Source organism: Pocillopora damicornis, chromosome 3, assembly GCF_964200805.1.
Source record: "Pocillopora damicornis chromosome 3, jaPocDami1.2, whole genome shotgun sequence".
Taxonomy (NCBI): Eukaryota; Metazoa; Cnidaria; class Anthozoa; order Scleractinia; family Pocilloporidae; genus Pocillopora; species Pocillopora damicornis.
The window spans coordinates 30,128,567-30,140,948 of NC_142672.1; the positions used below are offsets into that span (position 1 = coordinate 30,128,567).

Sequence of the window (12,382 nt, forward strand, 5' to 3'; positions counted from 1 at the left end):
CCGATTTGAAATATAAATTTTTGTTCTAGTGTTTTACGGCTTTCCGAACTGCCTAGATGTAAGGAAAGGCCGCAAACTGCTATATGCTGTTTAGAATGATAAGGAAGATTAAAGTGTCTAGCGACTGGCTTGGATGCGTCCTTGTCATTTATTTCCACATCGCGAAGGTGTTCTCGGAATCGGTCACCCAGTCGTCTTCCTGTCTCGCCGATGTATAACTTATTGCAATAAGTGCAAGTTATGCAGTAAATAACATTGGCGGAGGTACACGTAAAGTGATCAATGATCTTAATGGATCTTTTGGGTCCCGATATTTTCTCTACGTTGTGAATGAAAGGACAAGTTTTGCATCGTGAGCGAGCGCATTTAAAAGTTCCAGATTGGTCATTGGTTTGAAATGAACTCCTGACTAAAAAGTTGCCTATGTTTTTGTCACGTTTGAATGAAATAAGTGGGGGTTTCGAAAAGATAGTGCCAGTCTCTGAATCGTTTTGGAGTAATTTAAAATTTTTAAGAATGATAGATTTAACTGCGTGGTTGTGAGGGTGAAATGTAAGAGTAAATGGAATGCGATCCGTGTTCTCCTTCTCGGCCGTTTGTAGTGCTGCCTGTCGATCGATTTGTTGGGCACGGCGGTAGCCCGCTTGAACGACAGAAACAGGATAGCCGCGTTTATCGAAAAACTGGCACATTGCCTCTGATTTTTCGGAAAAATCAGAGTCGTCACTACATAAACGACGAAGTCTGAGAAACTGTGAAAAAGGTATGGAGTTCTTGACGTGTGATGGATGTGAGGATGAATACAACAAGTAACTATGTGAATCTGTAGGTTTGTAGTAAACACTAGTACATAAGCCGTTGCCTTCAATTGAAATTTTGATGTCTAGAAAAGCCAAAGAATTGTCGGAAATTTCCCAGGTATATTTAAGAGCCGGATGAAAGGAATTGACGGCGGTTATAAATTGAGTGAGCTCCTCTTTGGTAGAGGAGGTAGCGCCGATGCAATCGTCAATGTAGCGGCCGTAGAGTTGAGGTTTTGGGCCATAAACGCTTTGTTAAGAGCGTGGCTATTGTTAATTATTGCTATTGTTCACTTTATGTCACCTTGGGATTTACTTTACGCATCCAATCGTTTGATTGACAGCAGCTGAAATCTGCAAAGAGACTCATGTATTCCCAAAGCTTTACCTGCTGACCAATCACAACCGACTAGTTCAGGATATGCAAATTATTATGCTGCCCGCTGATTGATTGGGCACTGCAAGTACATGTCGCGAAAGACAATAGCATTCTGGGCGATGATGTCTTGGTATGGTAAACGGGTAGGGAAGGCCTTAACCAATATTATTATATGGCTGGTAGCATATATTTCAGCACATAGAAAAAAGGATTGAATATGTGTATCGAATAAAGTTCAAAGCTTCCAGGCCCAATACTAAAGTTACTTCATTCCTCCACAACGAGGGATGGCAGAAATTATAACCATCTCAAAGATATAAATTTTGAAAAATAAAGGTCAAATGTTCCTGAAACTTCATGTGTCAATGCAAGGAATATTTTATCATACTGTGCTGTTTTAGTTTTTTTTTCTTTAATGAAGACTGTATTTATAGGATATTCGATCTTAAAGACATGAATGATAATTTCTTTCTTAAAATGAGTTTTTCCTCGTAAACCATCTTTTTATCTCAGGGATATAATCAAAATAAATACAAATTAAAATGAGAAATCTAACTTCGCTACAAAAAAATGTTCTTACATGTTAATGTTTCAGGAAATTTTCCAGATTATTACAGAGATGAGATTGCTTCGGTTGGTCTTGGATCACCAATCTTTCTATCACGACGCAGAAAAAAGGATAGTTTTAGACTATTTTAGACTATCAGTTTTAGTAAAACACTTTCAATTAAGTTTTTTTAGATCTTGTTGCCAATTGTGTACTTTGAGTAATATTTTAAAGAGTTTTTATGAATAAGACCATATCAGCTTGGGTGGAATTTGTTTGATTAAATGCTGCTACTTAAACTTAGCAAGCTTTGAATTTACCTTTGCTTTATGGTTAAATTTATTCTCGTCACATTTCACAACAGCCGCTCCTCCGACCGGAAACGGGAGAAATGGATTTGTCGCCAAGTCCATGGAACAAATATCCTCTAAGGCACGGAATACTTTGCAAACCAGGTTGTTGGCGATGGCCAACATCCGCGACGTCTTCTTGCGGCTCAGGTCCACCGACCAGAAGTATATTAGCATAATGAGCTGTCCTAGAGGTAGCTTCGGAAACTTGGCAAAGAAAGAATTTGTCCTAATGCTTCGTTTCATCTTGCAAGTATAACATCTCCTAAACAAAGGGTGAGACAAGATGAGACGACCGTTTTAAACATTTGCCGGGATTCGTTAATATCCGAGCTGTCTCGGGAAAAAAAAAAAGGAAAACGAAATGGAAAATGAAGAAGTGACAAGGGAATCATACTTCCTTTCGAACTACACTTAATTTACATTTTATCAATTGAAAACGGGGCGTCAACCGTGGCCCACCTGCGCGGTGCCTGTCGTTCACGAGGAACAAATTACGAGCAGATGATCACTAAAGCGCTTATGTTGAGGCTGTTTTGGTTTTCGTTTCGTTTTGTTTCTTTTTTGTGTGTTTGTTTTATTTTCCTAAATCAAACATATCAAGTTGGAGATTAAATAAGATTGATTTTAACTGACCATAATTATGGTTATATTGCTGAGCTTCTTAGTCGCATTTTAGAGGATAATGTTCTCTCGCGTAAAAGTCTCCATCGACTTCGCCAAAATTAATTTTTTACCGGAATACTACAAAACGAAGACTAAAATATTTGAGGCCTCAACACTTGATCTATAATTACTTTCATGCGAAATCTAGTAGACAAATTCTCCTCCCTACCATCGAAATCCGTCCACGTGGGCATCGGTTCGTTGAACCATTATCATGTCTTGGTTGCACACGCCGCAGTGCAATGGATTGGCCAATAATCCCCGGTTTTGAAACCATCGGATTATCCTTGAAGGGTTCGCGCGCTTTAAATTACTAAAATAGAGGAGATCCATGTTGCACACGAAATAATAAAATCAATCAGCCAAGGAGCGCGATAACAGACTATCAACCGCTATATTCGAACATGTCTACTACACCTTTGTTTGTCGTCATTGGTCGATTTGGTGCACTGTCATTCGTGCGTTTCGCTCCTCATTATTTTTCCAACTAGTACATGTTGTTTCCTCTTAAGTTCTCTTTGTTGTTGACCGGCTGTTATGTTGTCAACCGCTATCCCTATTGATGTTATTGGATGAAGTCTAATATGGATGGCTTCCTTGACCCTACGGGTCAATAACCTTAACCTGGTTCCAAACAAGAACGTGTCCTGTTTCATTAGCGTGTTCTGTATCTTCTGAGTTTTGAGTGTGAGCAAGCCGCGTCTCTTTTAAGTGCTCTTTATGGCTCAGTTATTGCTCTTCCTGTTTTCCAGATCGAGTTTCCCTTCCTCGATACGTCATTAAATTGGGACGCCAGAGGTTTCATTACCACTAATGCATACAGAAAGGATACTCGCACGGGCCAATACTTGGCCTTTGACCCACATCATCCTTAGTCAGTAAAGCGTGTTTTTGTCTAGTGTCTACACGATAATTTTGTTCTGACATAGGCGAAAGCGGGTCTGCCACAGCAATTACATTAAGAGGGTTGTTATTATCTCCCCATAAGATTTCCCCCATGCTACCCTGACTAATTTTGGTTAGTCAGCCAGTATATTTGAACGACTTTTATTAATATTCAAGATTCATTTGACACATGATAAATATCATTGGACTGCATTTCTGTGAATTCCCATTCCAGTCATTAACTGTGAAAGAGAAACAAATACAAAGAGTGAGGTGTGAAGTTTAAGAGAAAGTCAATTTCAGATGACAGGGGTGGGTAATAGGAAGATGAACCACTCTTAACAGTAAAAAAAAAAGCCTTTTAGATGGATGATGTGACTTCCAACAGACAAGGAGGAACTCTAGGTCGAGAATGATAAATAAGTTAAACCCAGAAATGGCAGTGATTATGGCCATGTCAAGGAAAAGAAATAAAAGGCATGGATAGGAAATTATAAACTAAATTAAGTGCCAAAAATCAACTAACTTGTAAGAGACAGGGCTGACAACTTGGCATTTAGCATTCTGGTAATCTTTTTGTGGAGGAAAGGTGGGGGATGTTACTTTAAAGTTCAAATGTGAGACAAAAATCATTCACACCTACCACTTCTATTCATGCACAGCTTCGTTGATACACAGCACACATCCATCACTTGTCCTTATACAGTTCTACTAGGAAAAAAGGAGGAAAAACAAGTGGGAGTATGTCTTTCTCGTGACAGAAAGACATACTCCCACTATAACTAACCCTATTTCAGAATTGTTGGTGAAAATAATTTTTTATCATAGCAATACAAAAATATTTCACATATTTTGTGGTTTAAAACTAACACTTCTGACTAAAATGATCAATCAATTTCATTTTCTTCCTTTGCACTTTACTCTGGTAAGTAGAGAAAAATAAGATTGAGACAATGCTCTAAGTCTTAAGCCAGACTTATTCCCAGTGAGCCAACCAGACTTTTTCTCAGCGAGCCAACCAGACATGTTCTCAGCGAGCCAACTAGACTTATTCTCAGCGAGCCAACTAGACCTATTCTCAGCGAGCCAACCAGAATTGTTCTCAGCGAGCCAACCAGACCTTTTCTCAGCGAGCCAACCAGACCTATTCTCAGCGAGCCAACCAGACATATTCCCAGCGAGCCAACCAGACCTATTCTCAGCGAGTCAACCAGACCTATTCTCAGCGAGTCAACCAGACCTTTTCTCAGCGAGCCAACCAGACCTATTCTCAGCGAGTCAACCAGACTTATTCTCAGTGAGCCAAACTTAGAGTCCAGTATCCTCATTGAGTCAAAGCCCATTATCCTCAGCGAGTCAAAGTCCAATATCCTCAGCAAGTAAAAGTCCAGTATCCTCTGCGAGTCAGAGTCTGAAATCCTCAGCGAGTCAAAGACCAGTATCCTCAGCAGGTCAAAGTCCACTATCCTCAGCGAGTTAAAGCCCAGTATCCTCAGCAAGTCAAAGTCCAGTATCCTCAGCAAGTCAAAGACCAGTATCCTCAGCGAGTCAAAGTCCAGTATCCTCAGCAAGTCAAAGACCAGTATCCTCAGCAAGTCAAAGCCTGGTGTCCTCAGCGAGTCCAAGACCAGTATCCTCAGAGAGTCAAAGAGCAAGCATGTTGAGCGAGTCTAGGCCTAGAATCCTCTGCAAGTGATAGCCTTGGATTTGCAGAAAATTTAATTCCAATATACCCTACGAGTCTTAGTATCATAAGCAAGTTTAATTCTTGACACAAATTACTGGACACACATACTAACCTTTGCAATCAAGCTCCAGGGGAATTGTTTGAATTTCTGCAAAAGAACAAATATGTTAGCCAAAACACTGTTACCAATGAAACATGAAAAAGTCTATAAGAGAGTGAAAAGGAACCTTTGAGTGCTGTAGAATTTTTTAAATATCACCCTCAACTTTAATCAAGTGGAAACCATTTCAATAAGTTGATTCTGTCTGTTTTACCTGCCTTTCATAACTCGTAGCTGTTGAGGATGGGGTGCATAAATACTCCTTTTCTGAATTTTAACCTTGATTCCAATGTTTACCATCAGCTGAGATAGCCATATCATGATAGATAGTCTTCTTCCTATTTAAAAATGTATAAATTAGTTATTAACAGATTTCCACCAAAGCTTGTGATAATTCACTATTTAATTGCTTTGGCACTCAGTGAATTGGTGAATTACCTGGTTTCAGAAAGTAATACATTTTTTATTTAGCCCAGCCATCTCCTTACTCTCCCAGGCTGGTGTGCTAAATTGAAAATCCTCTCCCACAAGCCTAACTTTCAAGCTCTTTTCCTCAATAACTTGGTTATGCAATATGGTTTTACTATAAGTCTCAAAAAATTCTGTGCCTTTTCTCCTGAGTGAATAAATACAAAATGGAAAATACAGAACATATCTAAACTTCTTGGCTCTTTTAAAATTCCTTATAATGCATGAGATAAATGAATGAAAATCCAACAGAATCATAACCACCATGCATTGTGGCTAATGTGGCATTACATTTCAATGTTTCTTTCCTTCTACTTCATCTGGTAATTTGTCTTTCACAACATAAAATTCAGTTTCTTTGACCAGAACTTTTTCAAATGAGTGTTCGATAACAATTTTCTAACTAGAACTTTTCGTAGACTGACTTACCCATCCAATTGGGTCTAACAAAACGATAAAGTTCACTGGCTGAGATTCTGAACTTGCATCCATTGTTTTTATATAAGAACAAATAGAATTCTTGGACATCAAAATAAATTACAATAACTTATACACAGTATTTGGCACATGAAAAGGTCAATTTTTGAATTGAAGTAGTTTCACCGTTCATACGTAGACCACTGAACTTAATTCTTGCCTTGACAAAAATTACGTGTCACCCTCACACTCATTTTTCAAATGAATACTCCTTTCACAGGCACTAAACAAGCCCTACCGGCTAAGATTGACCTAATATTGTGGACTCAACAAGAAAAGGTCACGACCCCGTTAAGAGTTTCTTATTTTTCCAATTGCTCATTGAATAAGAAGTTTGGAGCCAAATCATACCGCAAACAATGCGTATTGATAGTTGCTTGGTCACGTCCGTTACGCATTTACTTATTGACATTCTTTTTAATTTTTAATCCAAGAAAATGGCTAACTTCGGAACGAACGAACATGATAGATTTAAAAATCGAACTTTTGATGCAATTGGTTAAAGGAGTTGATTCGCTTCTCCGTGTCCTAGAAAAGTTCTGCGTTTAAGCTAGGCCAGAGTTCCAAATCAAGGTAAATTAAAACCGTATTCTCGTTAACAAGCGAACCCAGTTCATAGTCAGATATGGATCATCTTTACTTTCGGAACGTAGTAATACTGATTTTACAGGGAATTTTATACGGAAAACTTTCCCAAGTCCTCATGGGAGCTGCGTTCGATTTTGATGCATCTCAAGACTCTAGTAAACAAGCTTGAATGGAAATAGTTATTGAATAATGCAACACTGTGGCCAAATTAATTCAAACATGGAATTGTTTCGCGTAATTCCGCTCAAAACCCTTCTTGCTATTGGAGGGTAATCAAAACCTTTGCTAGGCATGTACGATATTGTAAAAGGGCTACGTGGCACTAGCTTACTCGTAACATAAGTTGAACTGTGAACTTGTACAATTTAGCTGAATTTAGACACGTACTTACCTGGCTCTCGACTCTTTCATTGTGCACGAAGTATCAACCGGTATCATTTCAAAAGCATAGATGTGTCATCATGTCACAGATATGGATTGTTTACGCGATGCATTCCATTCCATTCCCGTTAAGCAACTTCCAAAACGACTGCCATTCTCGACAAACGCGTGCCATTGAGGCTGTAGGCGGACCTCTGGTTTCTTTTCAGAGCTGTCACACCAAGTTGGCACACGCTGTGCTTGTTAAAAATTAAAAGGAAAAATACATCGGAGAGAAAAAAAGGCGTGCGCGGAGTCCGTTAATCAAAGATGTAAATTACGACCTTGATGGCAACGACTCAAGAAACGGTTTGAGTAGTTTTAAATTGTGATATTCCCGCAAAGTTTGTGGAAAAGTTCTGTTTTTTACCAAAGTTTGACTGTTGTTGTAGTCTGATTCGTTTGAAGACAAAGGCTCTATTGTCTGTTAACCTCAAGGACCTTTCATGGGATAGTTCAATCTCGAACCCAGGGTTATCTTGGCTTCTTGTCAGCGGTATGGTCGCTAAAAAATTACCACAGGGAGAGTGAATCAATCAATTTTTTGATTGGTTGATAGGAAGAACGATGGACTCCACACAGAAAGTGTGATTTTCAGAAGGGATCGATCGATGTTTTAACTATTGGGTTTTTTTTTTTTTTTTTTTTTTTTTCGCCTGAAAGTTTTCAATTGTAAACTTCCTGTCGGTGCGTGGGAAACATCCAACCAAAGCCGCTGCATGCTGCAATGGCGAGAAGCTGTTTTTCATGGAACGATGGATTGTTGTTGTTCCTGCCAAAGACGTACAAGTAGAAATAAATCATTTTATTAAGTTGTTTGGAGTAAAAAGCAGAAAAGAAGGCATTGAAGAGGCCGTGCAAGCGATCGGATATGTAATTGTAGAAAAGTACGATATCAGAATAGCATAAAATAAAAAATTAAAAAAAAAATTGTCGGGCATGCTCGCTACAATCTTGTATTCAATATCAAAGAAGAAATCGAGAAGTTTTCCTTGACATGCAAAGAAGATCGCGAAGAAAGGGTTCTGTATTTGAAAACACGGAAATGAGGTCTGTCGCCATTCAAAGCCCTTCTCAGGCCACAGTTTCACTATCTGCTTTGCAGCAAGTAAACCGTTCTAAAAATCCATTATACCCACGTCTAAGGTATTCCGAGAAGACACTTCAGATATTAAAACAGAGGTTTTCCTTTCATATTTATATATGAATCTCAGCTTGTGATACATTAAATTGTCCCTTTTTACCGCCTATACCTTTACTTAAATTGGCCGAGAACTTTAATTTCCAAGTGGGCGCAGCAGTCTGCTCTTGTTAATGTATTATTTTATAATTTAAAAGAATATCTTTTATGTTCCTTAAAATACAAATAAGATTATCATTGATCCAAAACCGCAACTTTTCTATACAGCTACAAGAAATCGATTGAATGTATGGACTGAAAGCGGCCCGATTATGCTTTTCCTGTAGCCACCTTCTCCGAACCCGGAAAGTCTACAGTTTTAAGATTTTGAAGAGACAACCAAGGAATCAATAGGGATTGAAATACTTGGGAAGGCTGGCCATAGAAATCCTGAGGTCCTTTAGTATGGAGGTTTTACATATTGTCAGATTTAAAACTCTAACACTCGATCTGTTCACTTGACTCTGTCGTTAATTCTCTTTTATTACACAAGTTCATACAGCGGGGACTAGCTCTGATCTCTGGAGGAAAGTGTGGGTCACCGCGTATAAAGGTGACCCTTACTGAGCTGTCAATCTCTGACCTTCGTCATGCTTTTACACTAGCGAATTACGTCAAGCTACGCAGAGCGGAGTACGCATATTAAGTAGGTACCTTCCAGATGTTTACGCTGTACAAATGATTTTCTACCTTAAATTTCTTAGTCATACAGTCAAGTTCGGGAAAAACAGAAACAAGGTTGACAATGTAAAAATTATAATTCCTCGAAGAAAAAACAGAAAATTCAGAGAAGAAAGGGCGTACCCAAGGTACCGCCTCCAAGAGAGCTAAGTGCTATTTGTATAAGTCCCCTGATTATATTACCTTAAATTTCTCAGTCATACAGTCAAGTTCGGGCAAAACAGAAACAAGATTGACAATATAAAAATTATAATTAACCTACTAACATAATTCAAATCATAGTCGAGGAGATACCCTAAGAGAAAATAGTCCTCGAAGACTGCTACATAACGACAGAATAAACAGAAAATTCAGAGAAGAAAGAGCGTATGAAAAGTACTACATGTTTACACCCCAGGTCACCTCTAAGAAAAAGAGGTGTCGAACGTGTTAACATAAGACCGCCAAAAGGAATAAGAAATGATCAACTGGCTTATTATAATTTTTACTGACTGGCTTATGGTAATATATCATTTCCGTTTTCAACGTTTAAATAAGTCAAAAAACACCTATAATGATCAACAGGCTTATTATAATTTTTACTGGCTGGCTTATGGTAATATATCATTTCCATTTTCAACGTTTAAATAAGTCAAAAAACACCTATAATGAAAATTATTGCTAGAAAGTCAATTTTGTCTTTTAACCACATTACATTTACAGCTTGTTTTGTGATTAACATTTTTTTTTTCACAACCACATTATACTTGTGCGTCATTCAAAATTCCATGTCGAAATTTTTGTCCAATTTACCATGATTAAAAACATTCTAGAGAGTTTCACTCAAAGTGAAAATAGTTACCAATATTAGGAAAGTTACATTCTGTTTTATATTTAGTTGACGGAACATGCAAATGCTAAATTTAAAAAAAAGGATGAAGTATATAAGCTATGGCTTGCATCGCAGACAAGCATTCCAGCTGCAGCAGTAAATACTATCATGTTGCTACCTTGTGTCAGATTACAGTTTTTAGAGGAGATTGGAACTGCTAGCCTCTATGTCCTACATGTAACAAGGAATAGTACCACTTTAGTCTTCCCTTGAAGATTTCACTTGGAGCAGCTTATTAAAGAAATGGAAGGAAGAGCTCCTGACCTGCTTGATGCCATGGCCACTGTGACTGTGCCTGTTTCAAAAGAAGATGAAGTTAAGTGCCTCCAGTGTGTGTGATATGTGGTTAAATGATGAGTACCCAGTGCTGGAAAAAAAAAAAACTCATGACTATCATCCGTTGTGTTGAACACTCCAATTGTAAGATGCATATTATTTTACTGACTTGAGCTCAAAGTTGTTACAGAATGAAAGAAATGCCATTTTTACTTCATTCTTTTTAGTGAAGCAAAATCAAAATCTTGAAACAACATCAGCTTAAAAATTTCACAATGTGAACCTTCCATATTTGTCTTTTATCCGAAAAAAAAATCGCTAGCTTGATTTAGCAAACTGAATCATGTTCAGTGTGAAATCCTTCGATTGAAATACACCATAGCACGCGTGTTGTGCACGCAACAAGAATAGTCCATGGGCCAGAGAAGGTTCTCATTACCTCTCAGGGGTAGAAAATGCGAGTGTTACCTGATGAAAGATTATGTGAAAGACTTATCAAATTCACTCGATAGCAACCGTGAAAGAGTAACTCTAGCCATTTTCTTGCGTACTCCTTTATTGAAAAAGATGCTGCTTTAACGTGGAAACGAGGCTGACAATAAAACGATTATTTCAAATGACTTCTTCGTTTTTTCTTTAAAGAAGATAAATCAGTATCTTCAACGTAAAACATGATTTCAAAATAATTTTCGGCTAAAAGCCACAATTTTACGATTTTATTTAAAAGAAAACTAGTTCAAAACATAGATTGAACTCGAAAGGCATCATGAATAATTTCCAAGATGGCAGCATCGCTGCCTGGTAAGTGCGTTGAAGTTCTTGTGTAACCTTGACGATTTATGACGCATTTTGCCCAAAATGTAGAAAGATTAGGCTTCTAAAAGTCAAAAATTATTAACAAAGGAAACAAAAATAAAAGACTAAGTATTATTTTCTGCTCGTTAACTTAAATACTTGCAAACATTCGAAAGCTGGTGATCGAATGTTAAGAAGTTATTTTTACATCGCAAAGTTTTGAACAATTGTTTGAGTTTCTTCGATCACATGTGTTGGAAAATCCAAGGCTTATTAGGTGGTTGACCTGAGAGAAGTTGACGTCTTACATGCGATCAATGTACGCTAATGAAATACTCAAATCCACACTGAAAATTTTTGGAGAAAGTTGGAAACAGAATTGGGTGACTTATTGCAATTTGAAGATCTCCTGGATAATAGAAAGCTTTTGTTCTACCCCAAAATCTGTGCATCTCAAATCAAGGAAATTCAGCAAGCTGGCCTGTACTTCCGTGATGCACTTCTCCCAAATATTAGTACGATATCATGGCCTCCGAAACATGTTGAGCTATGTGAAAGTGCAGTCAAACTAGAACTAGATGCGTTTCTATACACTCTCTTAACTGGGAACACACATATCCCAGCAGGATATCCCGATCGCCTCCGCGCTTTGTTGATTCTTTTGGCCAGGACATCATTTACGGAGTTACTCCAGGACTACAAAAACTACTCAAGCAAATGCTGTTACCGTATGCCAAACAATGTTCAACTTATCCAGATGCCACACCGATGTGGGTATGGGATCGTTCCTTTGCCTGAAACTATCAAGCCATATATCAACACAACACTCGCGTGGGACAATATCGATAGATTGGAGGAAACTCTTTCTGGCGGGGTAGCCAAAAAGCCAATGGCTAGACTGGATTTAACATTTCTGTCCGTAATGAGGTTCAAGTCTCACTGGATGTCATCAGATATCTCCCGAATATCGATGTACCAGCTACTGAAATGGCTACTCTTCACGAGGTTCTAGTGCAGTCCCTCAAGAAAAAGAATACGCTCAAGTTAAAGAACATCGTCGTCGTCTTTGACTAAACACTGTATGCAAAGGCAAGCGAGAGACAATGGAAACAAAGCGCGAAATTTAAAGATATGGTGATGAAAATGGAAGTATTCCACACAACATGCACCATGTTGTCCATCACTGGCAAGCGCTTCAAAGATACTGGCTTG

At 38.3% G+C, this 12,382-nt stretch overlaps 1 protein-coding gene and 1 long non-coding RNA gene across 5 annotated transcripts in view; both read right to left on the reverse strand.

Annotated features, from left to right (window-relative positions):
• LOC113672267 (octopamine receptor beta-1R) overlaps window positions 1-12,382 on the reverse strand; it is a 165,633-nt gene that overhangs the window by 79,400 nt on the left and 73,851 nt on the right. The gene's annotated exons all lie outside the window — the stretch shown is intronic.
• LOC149049286 (uncharacterized) lies at window positions 3,774-7,814 on the reverse strand. 4 transcript variants are annotated; one of them, XR_016184571.1, is made up of 5 exons: window positions 7,339-7,814; window positions 5,633-5,752; window positions 5,427-5,462; window positions 4,271-4,335; window positions 3,774-3,869 (listed from the first exon to the last, which is right to left on the reverse strand). It is a non-coding gene; the product is annotated as an uncharacterized LOC149049286 (long non-coding RNA). The 4 variants fall into 4 exon arrangements; XR_016184572.1 differs by having other exon boundaries at window positions 4,271-4,338; XR_016184570.1 differs by lacking the exon at window positions 7,339-7,814 and adding an exon at window positions 6,520-6,703.